General features: G+C 37.4%; 1 long non-coding RNA gene across 1 annotated transcript in view; it reads right to left on the reverse strand.

Annotated features, from left to right (window-relative positions):
* The window catches only part of LOC115032762 (uncharacterized), a 15,537-nt gene extending 7,521 nt beyond the window's left edge, over nucleotides 1-8,016 (reverse strand). Inside the window, exons 1-2 of the long non-coding RNA XR_003838364.1 lie at nucleotides 7,834-8,016; nucleotides 6,739-6,882 (exon numbers count right to left, since the gene is read on the reverse strand). This is a non-coding gene — a long non-coding RNA (uncharacterized LOC115032762). The remainder of the gene's footprint in view (nucleotides 1-6,738; nucleotides 6,883-7,833) is intronic.
* Between the last annotated feature and the right edge of the window lie 7,891 nt (nucleotides 8,017-15,907).

Consider the following 15,907-nt stretch of genomic DNA (forward strand, 5'->3'; position numbering starts at 1 on the left):
AGGGCAAAGCCCCAGTACAGCCATAGCAAGAAAGATCCATAACTTTATGCCAGGGTTACAGTTGATGGGACATACCTGTTATTACTGTTTGCTGTGGGTGGATGTGCCTTTAGACACAGGCATATCCACACTGAAATAAGCACCCCGTGATAATGAAAGCAGAGATTCAACTGGTGCGTCTGTTAGTCAAGGGGCACTCAAGATCTCCAGAGAACTATCAGCTATACAAAGACATCTAGAGCAGATTCATTTCCATGGACCTCAAAAAGAAGTCACTGCTGAAAGTCTGACTACCTTCTCCTGGGACTTCTAGCCTCCAAAAACTGTAACGCAAAAAAAAAAAAAAAAAAAAATGTTCGTTACCATACCCAGTTTATGGTACTTCGTTATAGTAACCATAGCAAATTAATACACAGCTTTAACTATATCTTTACAGGAGGTACTGTCTCTCTGTGCTTGGTTTGTTTTTTTTTTTTTTTTTTTTTTTTTTTTAATGGAAGCACAGTTTTCTCCATTTGGGAAACAAAGGCCAGAAAGTGGAAGAAAAAGAGAAAGAAGTAAGAGAAGAGGAAGAGACAATTCTAGGTGATATGGGCTCTCAGGTCCTATAATAAACTAGATGTCTTTCCTTAGGTATTACTTTCATCTCTCCCTGCCTAGTAACAGCATCTTTTATACCTAAAAGGCAAAAGCTAGTCTCCCAGAAGCCTAAGACTTCTGGGATTGTTTTCCCAGGCAGGCTAGATAGAGGAGAAAAGCTGCTGCCGAAACAGACAGGTAGATCAATGGAATAGAATTGAAGACCCAGAAATGAACCCACACACCTATCGTCACTTGATCTTTGACAAAGGAGCTAAAACCATCCAATGGGAAAAAAGACAGCATTTTCAACAAATGGTGCTGGCCCACTGGTGGTTATCATGTAGAAGAATGCGAATTGATCCATTCTTATCTCCTTGTACAAAGCTCAAGTCTAAGTGGATCAAAGACCTCCACATAAAACTAGAGACACTGAACTTATAGAGGAAAAAGTGGGGAAGAGCCTCGAATATATAGGCACAGGGGAAAATTCCTGAATAGAATACCAATGGCCTGTGCTGTAAGATCGAGAATCGACAAATGGGACCTCATAAAATTGCAAAGCTTCTGTAAGGCAAAAGACACCGTCAATAAGACAAAAAGGCAACCAACAGATTGGGAAAGGATCTTTACCTATCCTAAATCAGATAGGGGACTAATATCTAATATATTCAAAGAACTCAAGAAGCTGAACTCCAGAAATTCAAATAACCGCATTAAAAATGGGGTTCAGAGCTAAACAAAGAATTCTCAACTGAGGAATACCGAATGACTGAGAAGCACCTGAAAAAATGTTCAACATTCTTAATCATCAGGGAAATGCAAATCAAAACAACCCTGAAATTCCACCTCACACCAGTCATAATGGCTAAGATCAAAAATTCAGGTAACTGCAGATGCTGGTGAGGATGTGGTGAAAGAGGAACACTCCTCCATTGATGGTGGGATTGCAAGCTGGTACAACCACTCTGGAAATCAGTCTGGTGGTTCCTCAGAAAATTGGACATAGAACTCAAAGACTTTCATTTTCAGTCTTAGAGATAATGATGTGAGTGAAGAACATTTACAGTCAAAATTTCAAGGTAACATAAAATGAACTGATACAGTATTTTCCCCAAGTCATGGAGAACAAAAATGAGCAGGAGACCAAGAACCATGCAAAAGGAGAACTACATCTAGACTCTGGACACCTTTGCCCCATCTGTCAATCCATTCAAGAGAAAAGCAATAGAGAAGTCAGAAAGCATTGAGGAGGATATCCCCAGTAGGAAACACCTAGAGAAGAGCAGGCTGGACCCTGGGTAGTCAGAAGTTGGAGGCTTTATTCTATATTTGATTTCTCTATTTCTGTATTTGAACATCTAGAAACGATGTTCAAAATCAACCAGAGCTAGGAGAAGCTGGACCCAGAGAGACTTGTTAAAAGGCTATTTGGGGAGTTCAGACAAAATATATAAAAGCAGAAAACAATGACTCTTTTCAGAAGGGAGCAACACATCTTAGTTGCCAGTTGAACAAAAAGAGACAAAGGTGACTCTGGAGTACAAAGGTTAAAAACAACATGGGGTGGTGTTATTAACTCAGAAAATAAACCCGGGAGACTTGTAGTCCTAGGGGACCTTCCAGATTGTCTCTCGCAGCTTCTTTCTGGCACTAGAAGGATAATAAAATTGTTTGGGGTAGGCATAAAGTTTTATGGAGTTTAAAAACTCTATCCATTGATTTAAGATAAAGAAAAGGAACTTTTTAAGGGTTCGGCATCTACAACATACCATATCTCTGTGGTACATCTATTGTAACCTAATTATAGCACAAATAATTACTGTGGCCTAGAAAAACATTCTGTGACCTGGAGTGAATTCTTTACACGAGGGAAACCTCAAATGGTTACCATTATAAGACATTATTAGAGGCATCCTTAAATCAAACAAACTAATAAAATGTTGTTTTCAATAACATGAGTTTCATTTTAACACAAGAAACTACAATGCAACTGCAAGCTAGACAGATGCCTGGGTACACATTCAGTCAATCAATCAGAGAACAAAAAAAAGGAAGTTCAAAGGCAAGTGCTGCTGCCATCCAAAGGGGCCTCCATTCTTGTTCATCATGAGTAGAACAAAATACAGCATATAAACGGGTTTATCTTCTCTAGCACTTGGAATGGTGCACTGAAGATTCGGTGAGTCAAGTCATCAGTAAATAGTTCGCAACCATGCATTCTGTCTTAGTCCAATTTCTGCTGCTATAACAACATACCAGAGACTGAGTTATTTATAAAGTTCAAATTTTTATTGGAGCTTGTGGTTCCAGAGGCAGAGGAATCCAGGGACACAACACAGCTTCTGGAAAGAGCATCCTAGCACTGCACAGGGGTGAGAGAGAAGAGGCATGTGCAGGCAAAGCACAAGGTGTACCCTTAATGTGACACAGCCGACTCTCAGAAAAACGAGCCCTGCAACAGCAGCGTTAGTCCAGCTTAATACTCCAGTTCATTTCCTGACAATGTAAAGCTAAGACTTCCTTGTGTGGCATAGCGTGCTACACACACAGCTGCTGCTATCTTTCAGTCAACCCAGAATCCTTCCTCTGTCTTTCTCTTCAGACAAATCATGCAGATCTTTTCTGCCTTCTCCCTTCAACCTTCAAATGACCAAAAAAGCATCACTAATTTCATTGTCAATAAAACTGTTCAAATGAATGAAATTACCAACAAGAATGGAAGTACTATCTTTGTAAATGAGGAAAGATATATTTTTTCTAAGTAAAAAATAAATAATAGGTAGGTTTCCTTTTACATCTGCATATTAATTTTTTAGTGAATTAATAGCTTAGAGTTATTTATAGGCTTTATGGCATTATATTTATGTAGTTCACCCACCATGTCCCTTCCCAAAGATCTTCAGCATAATTTTGATGATAAGTCAAATAGGTATTACCTCTTGGGGAGTATTGAGGGCATCAGATTCTTCTCTAACACAGACAGACAGCTAAATACTCCTAGATGCATATATATATATATATATATATATATATATATATATCCACAAGCTTGTTTCTAATCAACTCAAGTTCTGCTAATATGAACCATAACATATATCTTAAAGGTTAAAATGAAATCAAGACTCCCCACTCCCTGGTCTTTAGGCTGCAGTGTGTCCATTAATCTCCCTTATGTAGATTCTTCACAAGAAAATGCCAGGGCCAGGAAGTGGGAGTGGGTGGGTTGGGGAGCAGGAGGGGGGGATAGGGGATTTTCAGAGGGGAAACTAGGAGAGGGGATAACATTTGAAATGTAAATAAAGAAAATATCTAATTAAAAAAACGTGGAAAAAAAAAGAAAAAAGAAAGGTGCTATAATGAGGAGAGATATTGGGCAGATTCCATTTGAAGTAATAAGTAACCATGACCACGTGGAAAGATGTTTACTATACAAATATAATAAAGAAGAGTGATCAAATCCCCCAAAAAAAAGAAAAAGAAAAGAAAAGCACATATACATCTACCAGGGATGTAGATGTGTATCCCACATTCAGCACAAATGTGTAATGAAGAACCCTTTAGGTCAGTCCTATGCCTCAAACATTAACCAGAAAGGGACACAATAGACATTGTTCTCGGCAACTCTTTTAGACTCAAAGTAATGATGGAAATGATGGGGCACAAGCTAACTCTGAGCTCTGAGCAGGAAATATAAATAAGCTATGAAAAAAGGATGCTGTGACATGTGCATAGAGGTGATCCTTGATGCCATATTCATTTGTCAGGTTTCCCCAGTGCTATTCTCAAAAGGGTGGTTGTTAAGTGTTTCATATCAAATGGGTCAGACTCCTAAAACCTAATAAAGCATCTGCTCAGGCTCCAGACCAGACTGAGAAGCCAAGATTCTTATATAGAGTCTACATTTCCCAGACAGAATGGGCTCAGGCTTGTCATCCTGACTCTCTAGAAGAAACCACCATCCTTGTTCTGTTTTCTGATTTCAAGAACTCAATGCAGCCAGCTGCCTCCAAACTGGCATGCTCTCCATCATCCCATTTCTATACATTTCTTTAAGGGATTACCGCACTCAACTCACTGAAAGGAAAGGCAAAAACAAAGGTCAGGTCTCACCCATCTTCTTACCCTGGATTCACCTAACGTTTCTGAAGTTCCAGTAGGTAGAACAAGAGCTGGAACTTTCCAGGAAGAAAGCTAAGGACAGAGGATGAACACTGTACTCTGGGGTCCTCTGTCTGAAGGTCCCTGAGATCCTTGAAGATTTTCTTCGACTACTTACCCTACCTCCTACTTGACGAGATTTTATAGTGGACTTGGAAGCATAGCTCTAGCTCCCACAATTTATCAAAGAACACACAAACACAGAAGCATGTGTACACACACGTACACTCACACATACCCACATACACTCGAAAAAGAGTTGAGAAACAAAGTAATAAGCTGTTTCTAAGGAAGGAAAGAGTCATCCAAAAGAAGCAGGCACTTGAGCAAGATGTTCTGAGGAGCTGTCCTGCTGAGCCTCATACACTGTATTAGCCTTAGTTTCAGACCACGTTACATAATAAGAACACACATATGCAGGATGCTTAGTTGAGAATTTGCACAAAATTTTGAAAATTAGCCAGAATACTTTAGATTTCATCATAAAAGATTCTCCCCTTGAACTAAGAAAGTATGGACAATAGCCTGGACACAGGACAGGATTAACGGAAAGAATTAAGAGGAAGATATTACTCTCCCACAAAGCAGGTACATTGACTTCACCCAGGTCATTCTCATGTCATTTCATTAGTTTGTTTATTTTATTTTATGTGTACTGGTGTTTTGCCTGCATGTATGTCTATGTACCACTTGTGTGCCCAGTGTTCACAAAGACCAAAAGAAGGCATCAGATCCCCCTGGAACTGGCCTTCCAGTTGTGAGCTACCATGTAAATGCTGGGAATCAAATATGGATCCCCTGGAAGAACAGCCAGTGCTCATAACTAATGAGCCATCTCACCAGACCCTCATTCTATTATTTTTAAAACAGAAATGCTCTCAACTTTTTCATCTATATTTCTTCTCCTATAAACAAACTATCACAAAAAGACAACATCCTCCACATGATTTTAAAATTAAAAAGCCACTTTGATGTTTTTCAATTATGTGGAAATAACAAGATAAATCAGACACCATGGCTTGTATTAAATTGAGCCAGTCAGACACACGAGAAAGCCACAAAGGCACAGCCCCCATGCTTTGGACTGTTCAAGTCTCATTATGAGCATAAACTCATAATTCCCAGTCTAATAGCAGCCCTGATGGGGAGTAATGAATGTCAAACCAAAAGCAATACCACATTTTCAGTAACAGGTATCACATTCGTGTTTGCAGGATTAAGAAATGGTTTTGATTAAACCAATCAAACATAAACATAGCAACAGAAAAAGGTGGAAGGCAAGACTCATGGTATGAAAATAGTCTAACATTAGTGAAATAATCTCCATCCTCAACCCCCAGCACTGCACTGACTCGGTGAGAACCAAAGCCAGAGATGGAGCCATGGAGATGAAGTAACTGCTTCTGACAGTCCATTGAAACAAGAACCGTGCTTCCTGCAGAGGCTTTTCTCTACTTCAAATCGTTTCAGGGACCTCTGATTAATCTCCTAAATTGATCTTTACTAATCCTGAAATAGTGAATGAGAAGCCCTCAAGAAGATATTATAGAAGAGCAAAAACAAATTCATTTTGACAATGATCTGCTTCATAAGCCAAGTCGGCTTTCTCAAAAATAGGAGTCAAAGTCCTGAAAACGCATCTGTCTCCCCAGAAGGAAAGCTTAGCATTCTTCTCTTGTTGAAAAAAAGAGGCAGCCTGGCAGGTCTCACTGTTTAAAAAGAATGAATGTTGAGTCTCTGATAAATGTACTTTATATTAAATTTTTTTTCAGAAAAATATTTAGCATAGGAATTAATTTTATAACTGAAGTGTTACGTTGAAAGAGACCCAGCTAATCAGAGAAGAGCTGACTATTAGGAAGATCTGTGCGATGCTTTGATCCATGTATGCATTGTGCAGTGCCTAGCACAATTCAGCTAACTCTATAAATTTATCAGCTCACACATTTAGGATTTGGGGGTGGCAACAGGATTATTTCCATCCAGTCCCTTCCTTACCACCAACCACCAGGTCTTCCTCAGCAAACAGGAGCACCTCATTATTCAATTACTAGTTACCCCACCATAAACAAATACACAGCTTCAAAATATTGTGGTGTTTGGCTCCAATTATTTTTTCATGCGTTTTTACTTGGCAGAAACCTGTGAAAAGCAGATGGAGAAAGAAGGCTGGTTAAAAACAAAAAACAACACACTTACAGTCTTTATAAAAATCTGAACAGTTTTGCATGCAAATATTTAGTCTGTTTTAGTAGATACAATGAATATTCAATAAGCATAGCCAAGAAAAAAACAAATCAGATACAGACAAACACCAAGCGATATCTGTTCCCAAACAAGCTGTTCTCTGAAGATGTAAAACTTCCCCAGCCTCCGAGAGACAGGGCTCTGGAAAATGAAACTCATCAAGTGTTTTCAGGGTGCACTCACTCATACATTTCTCCTTAGTGGAAAGATGAAGACAAGATTTTTACAGCTTATAGAATTTCAAACTCTACCTAGAAAAGACAATATATGTCTACTAAATCTGATAGCTTTTTCTAATGGGATGATATTTTCAAAGACACTTTTATATACTAAGATCTTCCCATCAATTTTTGACAATGATGAACCCACCCCATGGTTCATCACAGCACTCAAAATTCAGGGTATACAAGAAAAAAATTAATCCAGAAGTTACCTCATTTTCAGAACTATGATTATTAGTTTAATGAAGCAGAAACACTTCCATTCAAGGAAAAGAAAAAATTCTACATAATATAAAATTATATTTTTAGAATTATGTTACTTTAACATGCTAAACAAGGTAAAAATAATAAATAACAAAACAAACTCATTTCAACATCCTCCCAAACTTCTTGCTAATTGCATGTGACACATCTTTAACTGTAAAGTTTACTACAAACACCTTGATTTATAAAGAGCACTGAATATATCAGGAAACTTCAGATTACCTTATAGTAGGTATAACAGATAAATATTCAATTTTGCCAACAAAACATTTAAAATGTGTAGCCTGTGTGCATATACACATATGTATTTACTCATACATAATCAATAATACTGGAAAGTATGAGGTTTTAACTTACTTACAAGCTAGAGGTGAATCGACGGTAGTTCTGAGGATTCCGGAAGAAGGCATGAAGTCCAGAGGTCTGAGAAAATGGATGTCATTACTCACAGTGCAGCCAGTTTGAGCTTTGCATTTACGTTTGTCCTCTTGCCTCCAGGTCCATGGGGGTAATCTCAAGTAGCCAAGGTGGCAGCACGCACACAGTGCATTTGCCCTATCACCAAAGAACATTAAGGAAACCCAATCTTTCAAAATAAGCAGCAAATTAAACTCAACCTTTGCCCCCAAAAGAAATATTGCCATTATCATAGCAGATAATAAACTACCATTTTGTTCTGTCTTCAAGGCTGCCCAGTCTACAAACATCATTCAAAAGACTATTTGCAGTAAAAAAACAAAGTCAATGATTTTGACAACAAGCATGCAGAAGACAAGCAAGCAACAGAGAAATCTCTTGACATATGTTGTTGTATGTAACCTATTGTTTGTACTAAGTGCCATTTTGCTTTAAAACCCTCTCTTTAAATGTTTTAATCTAATAGGACTTCAATGTCATATCTTTCTATTGTGCAAACATGCTTACTCCCCCAGGATCTGCTGTTAATAATTCTGAGAACCCTTGGGACCTAGTCAATGCGAAGGCTGAGCCTATTTGTTCTCATATCTTCCATGGACCATGTAAAAGAAAAAGGTAAAGTCATATTCTTTCTTAGAAGGCAAGTGTTCTAGATTACATTGAATGTTAGTTTTCTGTTGTTGCCTTAACAAATGACTTGAAAAAAATAAAAGTTTAAACCAATATGCACTGACCATATCATAGTCTCGGTAAGTCAAAAATCTGGGGACCAAATAGCTCAATTGGATTTTCTTGATCTCACAAACTCAAAATTAAAGCAAAGGGGTTTCATTTCCTACTGAATGTTCTGGGAAAGGATTATCTTCCAAGCTCCTTCATGGAAGTCACAGAAAAGTGCCCTCTCACAGTCTATATGGCCCTTCTGTCTTTAGCAATATTATATTGGATGTTATATTGAATCTCTCTTACTCATCAAATCTCTAATTTCTGTTCCTGTATCCTCTCATTTTAAATGTTCATGAAATTATATTGGATCCACTCAAAGGAAGTAGGTTAGCATGTCCATTTTAGTGCCAGTTGGTTGACAGGTTAAGTTGATTATGTTTGCAAAGGCCACATTGAGATTGTCCTGTAAGAAAACATACTCCTAGTCTTGGGATCTCTTAGTTTTGCATTATGTGCAGGATCATCTCGTGAGTCATAAATCTGTCTACACACTCTGCTGCACAAAGTGTGGTTATTGGGCCAGCAAGACTGGCATCATCTGTGAATGTATTTATTAGACATGCAGACTCCTACTCCATAAACAGTGACTCCAAACAGGTTTTAACAAGATCCTTGATGATCCAAACACTCCTGGAAACCTGAGAATCACAGATCATCTGAATCATACAGCACAACACTATATTTGAAACGGTCAAAATTTATATACCCAAAAACCTCCTGCCATTTCTCTTAGCTAACAGCACATATGCCAGTCTGTACTTGAGAGACTCAAGAGCTGGAATTACAGAGCTATTGGTTACCACCAAGGTGTGTGTGCCATTACTATATACTTAGGGTTCCTGTGCTATGTTGATCTTTGTTGTAGTTCATCAACATCAAAGTCATATACATATACATACAAACACACATATGTATATGTGTGTATATATGTGTATATATGAGTGTGTGTGTGTGTGTGTGTGTGTGTGTGTGTGTGTGTGAATTCAATCAACAGAGGCCATGAACTTGAGAGAGAGCAAGAGGGTGCAAAGGAGAAAAGGAAAGGGGAAAGTAAGTAATGTAATTACATTTTAGTTTTAATCATTAAAATAAAAAATATAATATATAATAAAAATATAAAATACAAAATTTTAGCTAATAATATTACAGTGCCACAAACTTTAAAATACAGAGAGCTAGAAACAACAAATAATGCCATTAATTTATGTATACCTAAATTTTATGTCACTTCACAATTATATCTAATATATATTACATATTGTATATAATATCCACATACAAACTATGTAGATTAAATAAGAAAGCATACTGTGATCCCCATTATATGTATTAGAAAATGTAGATATAAATATATTAAGTTACTTTCTTTTGTTGAGACAATACATAAGAGAGGAAGCAGAAGGTCATGACTCAAAGATTCCTGCCATGCAATTTACAGTGAGATCTGTGGTTTAGAAAAAAAATCTAATTCATAAATTAAGATTTTTTAAACAATAAATTTAATAAATAAAATAGACAGGGCATGTTTTTCAAACTTTATTCTATAGTACACGAGGGAGGGAAAGATATATTTATGGAACAAATAAGGTAGTTAACCTTCCACATATCCTGAATGTTAAAGAAATGTATACAGTTCTCTGCATAATAAGAAGTACTCTCCAGAGGAAATGTAACTTTAAAATGTTCTGGAGCTTAAAATATATTATGGTTAAAGAAAAATTATTAGTCTGAAATGTTTCTTCTGTGACACATATAAAATTACACTGTTGATGTAAACAGAATCTGTAGAGAGATTTTTTTTACCAGAAAGTCAGGGAAATAGCATTAACCTTTTAGCAAAAAGAGGTTAGTATAGACAAATGAAGCAAACATTGAGCCTTTGTATCAGGAATACTGGCTTTCTATATCTTCTGAGGTGAATGTGATTCATTAACCATTAAATCCCATTAGATGCTTGGGGAACAAGCACTGTACAGAGAAATTTCAAGGTGCCTTCTAAGCAGTTCAAAATGTATATCACACGGTTCCTGAGCTTTAACTCAGAGATTACCTTTGGGGATGAGGGTAAGGTAAATATTTCTAATGATCTGCTAAGAGAGAGAAAGAGATCAAGAAAATGATTCATCAAATGAACCACCCACTGCTAAGTCTTACCATAGAATGTTCTACAGTGGGTCAACTCTCATTCATATCTTGGTGCTTTACTCGGGAAACAGTAACCTTGCCATTTTTCTAACCATCATTTTTTACATTTTTTACTTATTCACTTTACATCCCACTCACTGCCCCCTCCCAGTCATCCACTCCCACAATCCTTCCCTCGTTTTCCCCTCCCCTTCTCCTCTGAGTGGATAGGATCCTCTCTAGGTATTCCCTCATCCTGGTACTTCAAGTCTCTGCAGTCCTAGATGCTTCCTCTCCTACTGAGGCCAAACAAGGCAGCCCAGCTAGAAAAACATATCCCCTTATAGGCAACAGCTTTTGGGACAGCCCCCACTCTAGTGTTCCTTTCTCTATGCATCTTAACAACTCTGATTAACTCAGATACGTGAATTTCCATTAATGGACAACACTTCTACTAATCATTTACTCCCATGTCTCCAAATATAAGGTAAAAAAATTATAGTAACTTAAACAATAAGGATGCCTACTATTTGCTGTTGGCTTGAGCATTTCATGTAAAACGTTATTTTGTCATGACAGTAAAAGAGCCATTGAACAAAAGTTTAGGAATCTAAACTACTCATATTATCAGTCATGGATCTTCTTCTCAGAGAACATCAAGTTGGGTGCCATTTATACTGAAAACCATGTTTATACAAGCTGAGAATGCTAGACAAATGAGGAGATCTAAAAAAAGACCATGGCAAGTTTGGGTTTACACCAAAAGAAAAATAATTAATGTTATTGTATTTTAATAGGGACTTGAAAGACTAAGAAAGAAAGAAAGAAAGAAAGAAAGAAAGAAAGAAAGAAAGAAAGAAAGAAAGAAAGAAAGAGGGAAGGGAAGAGAAGAGAAGGGAAGGGAAGGGAAGGGAAGGGAAGGGAAGGGAAGGGAAGGGAAGGGAAGGGAAGGGAAGGGAAGGGAAGGGAAGGGAAGGGAAGGGAAGGGAAGGGAAGGGAAGGGAAGGGAAGGGAAGGGAAGGGAAGGGAAGGGAAGGGAAGGAAAGGAAAGAAAGAAAGAAGGAAGGAAGGAAGGAGAGGTTATTCAAAGAACTAATAACAGAAAGATAGCAAAAATACCATTTTATAGATATAAATATTCAATAAAATTACTCCAAGATATTATATTGTCAAGTTTAAGTAAACACAATAGTTATTGAACACATGCAAGCAACCAATGCAACATAGCATACAGACATAAGGGCAGAAATCAAATGAGCTTTTCAGTAGATGCAAGAAAGTCTCTGATAAAGTTCAATATCCCTGAAGAAATTAGACATAGAATAAGGACTATACTTCAGCATAATGAAAGCTACAGCTGGGTGTGATGGCACACGCCTTTAATCCCGGCACTTGGGAGTCAGAGGCAGGTGGATTTCTGAGTTCGAGGCCAGCCTGGTCTACAAAGTGAATTCCAGGACAGCCAGGGCTACACAGAGAAACCCTGTGTCAAAAAAAAAAAGAAAATAAGAAAGAAAGAGAGAGAGAGAGAGAGAGAGAGAGAGAGAGAGAGAGAGAGAGAGGAAGGAAGGAAGGAAGGAAGGAAGGAAGGAAGGAAGGAAGGAAGAAAGAAAGAAAGAAAGGAAGAAAGAAAGAAAGAAAAAGCTACATAGTAGAAACCAATATCCAAATTCCACTAAATAGGTAAAAAATTAAAGCTATTTCCTGTAAAATCAGAAAGAAGACAATAGTGCCCACTGTCTCTGTGCTTATTTGTGAACTGAACTGGGAATCATTATGTTATGTGAAATAAGACATGACTCAGAAAAATAAATGCTGTTAATTTGTATCTTATATGTAGAACCTAGATTGAAATGCCTGAGAGAGAGAGAGAACTGGAGAAAAGGATTTTAAAGAAGAAAAGGAAGTGCGAGAAATGGAATCTACATGTGCCGTGACATGATACAGTCATTGCCATTCAGAATTCCCAGCAGCTGCACAAAACTACACAATGCCCCCATTGCATCCATGTTAGCATGGCCATTGTCATGATCATTGTCCAGGTCTTGTTTATGTTTTACGCAGCCAGTTCTAGGAGAGATTGTTTCACAGCCAACTTCTTGGTATTCTGGCTCTCATGGTCTTTCTACCCACACACTCCCCCCATCCAGTGATGTCCCCTGAGTCAGAGATGCATGACTTGTGACATAGATGTATACACTGGGTCTGGGCTCCCTAAAACCTTTGCTTTGTACCCAGCTTTAGATTTCTGTGATGGTTGCTCTTTGCTGTAAAGAGAAGTTTCAAAGGATTCCAAGTCGCTTGCAACTGCTGCGAGAGGGAGAATCAGTTCTTCATGAATGAGTACTCTTGGTGGTGATCTAATACAAAGTGGTCATCCCTAAAACTACCAGCACATAAACACCAAAAATGGATTCAACAAATTGTATTTTTACACGCTCAACTCCCTGGGGAAAGTTCATACGTTAATGTAACACAAAACCAGAAGGGGACAGGAGGGGGCCAGCAAAAGGAAGTCCAGGGAAGGATAGAGTCAGAGGAGGATAAATTAGAACATAGTATATAGAGATAGGTATAAAATGACATAATGGAAAACATTATTTTGTATACTAGCTCTAAAAATTAATAAAAAGAAAAATGAGAATAAATGAACTGCACCTTAGACCAAGTGGATTTAACAGATGTCTACAGTGCATTCCTTCCAATGTCTGCTTAATAGATTTGCTTTTCACCAGCCCATGGAACAACGCCCATAGTAGATTACATACTATACTCAAAACAAATCACAGGAAACATGTTGAATCTTGTCTAACCACAAATCTATACAACTAGAAATTATTAAGAACAAAACTTTGAAGATTATAAAAAACATGGAAATTATCCAGCTCACTTCTGACTGACCAATGAATCCAGAAAGCAAGAGGGGAATTGTAAAATGACTGGAAACAAATCAAAATGGAGACACAGCACACCAAAATGTATGGGATACATCAAAATCAGTCTTAGGAGTGAAGTTTACAAAAAATAATTTTAAAAGAGGAAAATTTCTAGAAATCAATGGCAACATTAAACTGTAGGGAAAAGTCCAACAAACCCTGATGCATGTCCAGTAACTAGAAAAACCCCTCAAAGCCAAGACCAAGGTTATAAAATGGAAATAATAAATATTAGAAAAGGCATAAAAGAAATAGAGACTATTAAACAATGCAAAATACAAAGGAAAGAGCTAGCTGTTCAAAGAAAATAGATTCCTAGGTCAACTTAAAACGGGAGAAAGAAGACTCAATCTTAAAACTCCAAGATGAAAGGGGGAGTGTGACAACTGACACCACAGAAATACAACATACCATTAGAGTCTACCATGAGCAGCTATGTGCCAACAAGCTTGAAAACCTAAAAGAAGCAGACAAATGCATCTTTCCTACACTGAGTCATAAAGAAATAGAAAACCTGAACATAGCTATAGCAAATAATAAAGTACCATGAGTAATCTTTAATTACTAAAAAAAAATTTTTAAACTCTCTGAGAGTGAGAGTCACTCTCCTTTCAGAATATGACCAGTGGTAAGTTGCACATACCTAGTGGAAGACCACATCCACACATGCACATATGGGCAACACTAGCTGGACTCAATAGCAACAGAGCAAAGAGGATATGAAGTTGGGAAGGACATCCAGTGTGGAGCACCAAGAGGAGCTGGACAGAAGTAATGGTAAATGAATTTGATCAATATGCACTATAAGAATGTATGAACATTTAAAAGAATAAAAATAATTATTTTCAAAATCCAACCAAATCAAAGCCAAGAATAAAACAGTCTCACCATTGACTTTAACCAAAAATGGGAAAAACTAACGTTAGTCTTCCAAAAACTAAAAAAGTAAAAGATCTGTCCAAACACATTCTACAATGCCAGTATACCTCAGTCTTAAAGGATGAAATGAGAACACAGCAAAAATAGCAAACTATGACTTTGAAAACAAAGATGCAAAAATCCTCAGCAAAATTTTAGCAATCCAAATCCAACAACAGAGTAAAGCAACATTTACCAAGTGGGATTCACTGAACTGCAGTCAGGATAACTGAACAAATTCAATTCCACAAACATGATGCACCTTACCAACAGAGTTAAGGTCGTTGCTGTAGCGTCACCGAAGGCTGAGAGAATATTCGGGGGAAGCCAACCGAAATGTCATGTTATAGTTGGATAGGACTGGAAAGCTCTGGTATGCTGCTGCAGAGTAGAATGTCTATAGGTAATGTAATATACATGTTTGAAAGCTGGAAGAACAGATTCTGGATGTTTTCATGATGAATAATAAATGAGCGAAAAGATAAATGTGTTAAATCTTATTGAAATATTAATATATATATATATTCATCAAAACATCTTATCATTATGTGTAATTTGTATGTTTTAGGTATCAGCAAAAATACACTTAATCATTTTGAAAGAAATGTCTATTCCAATAAGGTAAAGGCAAAAGAAGCCAGTGGAGGAAACAGAAACATTTGGAAAGGGGAAGAGAGAACATAATTGTCTGTCACATGTGAGATGAAGAGGTTAAGGACTACAAGACGGACCAGAGAGTAAATGTTTCTAACATGAACAACCTAAGTTCAACCAACAGAGCCCACATGAGGGGAGAGAGCCTACTCTCACCAGCTTTCCTGGCTGCACATGCATGTCATGGCATGTGCATAGTTGTACTCATACACACTATACATGCAATGGAGGGGATAATAAACAAAATTTTAAAAGACAAATTTAGAAAGAACATACCTAACAGTTACAAGTGTCTACAGTGTATGAGGATACTAGGGCAAGAAAAGTATTTTGCAGTCAAAACCAGAAAGTTATTGGTGACTAGAATGGGAATATTTTTAATAAAATTATGGGTAAGCTCCATAGATAGGAAGGTAGTGTGTCATCAGATTCCTAGATTTTCTAGAACATTCTAAAGTACAATGTATCCCATCTCACTACATACGGTTTTGCTTTTCCACTTGAAACTGTGGTAGCATAATAATAAAAAAGATAAAAACAGTCCAGTTAAAGTTTGGGGTGCTTAATAATGACTATAACATAAGAAATAGGTACTTATAATTGGACACAGAATCAAGACAAGGTATTCTTGGAGTAGAGGGTCCTGGGCACAGTCATAAG

Source organism: Mus caroli, unplaced genomic scaffold (assembly GCF_978045245.1).
Source record: "Mus caroli unplaced genomic scaffold, Mus_caroli_1 scaffold_14, whole genome shotgun sequence".
NCBI classification, from domain to species: domain Eukaryota; kingdom Metazoa; phylum Chordata; class Mammalia; order Rodentia; family Muridae; genus Mus; species Mus caroli.